This window comes from Jaculus jaculus, chromosome 11 (genome assembly GCF_020740685.1).
Source record: "Jaculus jaculus isolate mJacJac1 chromosome 11, mJacJac1.mat.Y.cur, whole genome shotgun sequence".
Classification (NCBI taxonomy): Eukaryota; Metazoa; Chordata; class Mammalia; order Rodentia; family Dipodidae; genus Jaculus; species Jaculus jaculus.
In genome coordinates this window covers 13,182,904-13,187,603 of record NC_059112.1, presented here as the reverse complement: position 1 = coordinate 13,187,603, position 4,700 = coordinate 13,182,904, and the positions used below count along the sequence as shown (strand labels likewise).

Below are 4,700 nucleotides of genomic sequence, written 5' to 3'. Positions count from 1 at the left end.
CAACTGCATCTGGAGTTCATTTGCAGTGGCTTGATACCCTGGCTCTCTCTCTCTCTCTCTCTCTCTCTCCCTCTCTCTGTCTCTTTCTTAAATAAGTAAACACAATATATTTTTTAAAAGCTCCAGATCATGCACCACTTTGCATCTGGCTTTTTAGACTGGGGAATTGGACCCAGGCCATCAGGCTTTGCAAGCAAGTGCCTCTAGTCACTGAGCAATCTGTGCAGCCCCAGGTCCCTTTTTCGATAAACCAACCGACTGTAACCCCCTGAGCTTCATCGATGGGGTCTCGTCTGGAAGGCCTGGCCATGCTTGGTGACGGTGTCTTTACTGAGGGTAGGGCATATTTTAGTTTGAGTAGGGATCTTGGATGCAGTCACTGGAGTTCTCCTGACGGAGTGAACACGAAGGTGCCCGGAAGGGGTGGAAGAGACAGGATGCCCACCCACCCCAGGACACAGAAGAAGAGCCCATTTCTAGAACTCAGCCACTACTGGATTGGCAGAGCAAGAGACACTGAGCAGCTGAAGTCAGGCTCCTCAGGAAATGAAGTCTGCAGATGCTCGGCTGGTGCTGGAAGGTTCCTTCGCCTATGGAATCCGGCACAGCTTGCCAGGGCCGAGGAGGCTACTTAGAGGCACCATGCCAGCCCACACACCAGGCTGGGGAGGTTTTCCCAAAACGACTCTACAGACTGAGGTTGGATGGGTCTTTCAGTTGCTGTGTACCCTGCAGGTAACGGCGGACTCTAAAGTTATCCCTGGAAAGATGTCATCCTTCTGAGTTTATTTGTGGAAGGAAGGTTCAAAGTATATTTTTAGTATTATTTTCTTTTTCCCTTTTGGTTTTTCAAGGTAGGGCTTCACTCTAGCCCAGGCTGAACTTGAACTCATTCTATAGTCCCAGGCTGGCCTCGAACCCACAGCCACACTCCTGCCTCTGCCTCCCGAGTGCTGGGATTAAAGACATGTGCTGTGACACCCAGCCAAAAGCGTGTGTGTGTGTGTGTGTGTGTGTGTGTGTGTGTGTGTGTGTTATATATAATTTATTTATTTGAGAGGGAGAGAGAGAGAGAGAGAATGGGCACACCAGGGCTTCCAGTCACTGCAAACGAACTCCAGATGTATGTGCCCCCTTGTGCATCTGGCTTACCTAGGTGCTAGAGAATCGAACCGGGATCCTTTGGCTTTGTAGGCAAACGTCTTAATTGCTAAGCTATCTCTCCAGCCCCCCAAAAGTATATTTTTAAATGTGTTATGTTTAAATCATTACCCCATATCACCCTACCCCCCACTCCCACCCAAAGGGTGTTTGTCTCTGTGCCTTCTGGCCAGTAACTGTTTATGTCATGTTGGTCAAAACCAAATTTCTACCTAACTCCCCATAATGCTATTTTGTGTGGGGGGGTTGCTTTTTTAACAAAATTATTATTATTATTATTATTTTCAAGCCTACAGCACCCGGTATTCCCAGGCAGTCTCCCATCCAAGTACTAACCAGGCCCGACCCTACTTAGCTTCCGAGATCAGACGAGATCGGGCGCATTCAGGGTGGTATGGCCGTAGACAACAAAATTATTTATTTATTTGAAACAAGAGAGAAAGAGAGAGAGAGAGAGAGAGAGAGAGAGAGAGAGAGAGAGAGAGAGAGGGAAAGAAAGAAAGAAAGAAAGAAAGAAAGAAAGAAAGAAAGAGAATGGGCATGCCAGGGCCTCTAGCCACTGCAATTTTAGTATGTAGCCATTCCAGGCTTGATATATACACCCTATATAGCCCAAGCTGGTTCGGACTCATGGTGATCCCCCTGCCTCAGCCTCCTATGTACTAGAATTCTAAGTATATGCCACCATACCCAGTTTAGGAATTTTTTTCTTTTAATCTCCATTCTCTTGTTTAAAAATGTAAAGACCTCAGTATAAGTGACAACATCAAGCCCATTTTCCCCCAACAACAGCAAGCTCTCGAGGTTGCCCTTTTTTTTTCTTTTTTCTTTTTTTTTTGGTTTATTTTTATTTATTTATTTGAGAGCGATAGACAGAGAAAGAGGCAGAGAGAGAGAGAGAGAGAGAGAATGGGTGCGCCAGGGCTTCCAGCCACTGTAGACAAATTCCAGATGCCTGCGCCCCCTTGTGCATCGGGCTAATGTGGGTCCTGGGGAATTGAGCCTCGAACTGGCTTCACAGGCAAGCGCTTAACCGCTAAGCCATCTCTCCAGCCCCGAGGTTGCCCTTTTGACCAGTTTAACACTTTAAATAATTGGAGCTGGAACTCTGGAAGAGTGATTTGAGGAGTGACATGTGACAGGATAAGGAAACTGAGTCTTAGAGACATAATTTCCCATAATTTTCCTTATAGTTTATATCATTAGCTGAGTTTCATTGCTTTCCAGAATGACATTAAATGAAATGATGGCTTAAAAAAAAAACAACTGAAAGGAATGCTCTCAAAATGTTCTCATTGGGGCTGGAGAGATGGCGTAGTGGTTAAGTGCTTGCCTGTGAAGCCTAAGGACCCCGGTTCGAGGCTCGGTTCCCCAGGTCCCACGTTAGCCAGGTGCACAGGGGGGCGCACGCGTCTGGAGTTCGTTTGCAGAGGCTGGAAGCCCTGGCGCGCCCATTCTCTCTCTCTCCCTCTCTCTGTCTTTCTCTTTGTGTCTGTCGCTCTCAAATAAATAAATAAAATTTAAAAAAAAAAATGTTCTCATTGGCTTGCCTCCAGAAATGGGACCATGCATTCTTGCCCATAAAATGCTATTTTCCCATAGAAATGGTATGAGCAGTTCTAAATGCATTATTTGTACCCAGACACTTGATCCAGTATTAAATTGTATCAGATTTTTACTTGTCCTAAAGGTGTTTGTGACATAAATCCGAAGATCAGATGTCATTGCTGCCTAAGAAGTCCTACATATTTAACTTGATTTTACAGTGTTATTAAAGTACACACACGGAGAGACACGCGTGCGTGCATACTCATTAGTGTGTGGGTGGTCAAGAACTCTTGTTTGGCAGTCTGATGATAAAGAGTGATTCCCAGTTTAAGGAGACTCCTTTGAGCTGCAGAGCCACACATGGTGTGTGTGGTAAGTGGCAGTGTCTTGCCAACCCTTTAGGAAGGTTGGCTTTCTAGAAGATAGAGTTACCAAACACATGCCCCTCTCTCATCAACAGATGGCTTCAGTGGCAAAGTCAAAGTGACAAGATTTAAAATATTTATTACTTTTAAAGACACCCACTGTTGAGTCACTAGTAACTAGGACACCAGACCCTTATTAGCAATGGTGGCTGACGTATTTAGGACATAATACGAATTGTAATACCTGTCTTTCTAAAAACGAAATTCTGAAAAAAGAATGTATATTTCTCAAACTACATTAGGCCTGTCTGCTCGGATTCTTTCTTACCTAAATTATATTGTAATCTTAGAACAAATTACACACTTGTATGATTCTCTTTTCATCAGTTTTCTTATGTCAATAGCACTTTGGCTGGATACAGTGATGCTTAACACTCTGTTATGTGTCCTGTAGGAACTGCCCTTATTGTCTTATTTTTAATGATCTGGGCAGCTGTATAAATGACAGAAATGCCAATATCTCATTGAGGTAAAACACTTATATAAAAATTCCACCTCTAAAAAAAAATTTTTTTTAAAATCTAAAAAGCCGGGCATGGTGGTGCACGCCTTTAATCCCAGCACTCGGGAGGCAGAGATAGGAGGATCGCTGCGAGTTCGGGGCCACCCTGAGACTCCATAGTGAGCTCTGGGTCAGCCTGGACTAGAGTGAGACCCTACCTCTACTTCCCTTCCTTCTCCTTCACTTCAGCAGGGCTCAGGATCCAACCCCGTGCCTCATGCATACTAAGCAAACACTCTACCCCCAGCCCACTAATTTACTGATAAAACCATCTTTAGGTTTCCTGTTTATATTCATTCTGCTAAAGGAGGTGCTGATCTTGTGTTTGTGATTGATAATTACGCCAGTAAAGCAACTAAATCATATACTAATTCAAAACAGCAGCATAAGAGATGTTGCAAGACAGTATGAATCGAATTAATGTTGTGAAGTTATAAAGGGAAGATACCATTTTAGACCAGATGGGTAAGGTAAGGCTTTGGAAAGACTGGGGCTTCCCTTCATCCATTCATGTGTCAAGTGCTCGTTAAAGGGTGAATTCCTGGAGCCTCTGTAGGTTGGGTCTATGGAAGTGCAAAGACTGCCTGGGTCGCTACTCTCAAGGTAGTAGAAAAAGACAATAGGGAAAAAAGTCATGAATTTAAGAAGAAACATCTGAAGAACGTTACCATGGGGTTTGTGATGGGATGCCTCAAGTGGTCACTGACACCTTTGGTCAGCTGAGGCTACTTTGAAGAGACGAGGTTTAAACTGAGACCTAAAGGGTAGGCGGAGCATTGGGACATTCCAGGCAGAGGGTCGGACACACAAGCAGAAAAGAGCTTGATATATTTTGAGGAATAAAAAGATGAAGTCAGGGCTGGAGAGATGGCTTAGCGGTTAAGCGCTTGCCTGTGAAGCCTAAGGACCCCGGTTCGAGGCTCGGTTCCCCAGGTCCCACGTTAGCCAGATGCACAAGGGGGCGCACGCGTCTGGAGTTCGTTTGCAGAGGCTGGAAGCCCTGGCGCGCCCATTCTCTCTCTCTCCCTCTATCTGTCTTTCTCTCTGTGTCTGTCGCTCTCAAA

General features: G+C 45.0%; 1 non-coding gene across 1 annotated transcript; it reads right to left on the bottom strand.

The window, feature by feature from the left end:
• Positions 1–1,448: 1,448 nt before the first annotated feature.
• LOC123453346 lies at positions 1,449–1,567 on the bottom strand. The gene has a single exon (XR_006632746.1). It is a non-coding gene; the product is annotated as a 5S ribosomal RNA (ribosomal RNA).
• Between the last annotated feature and the right edge of the window lie 3,133 nt (positions 1,568–4,700).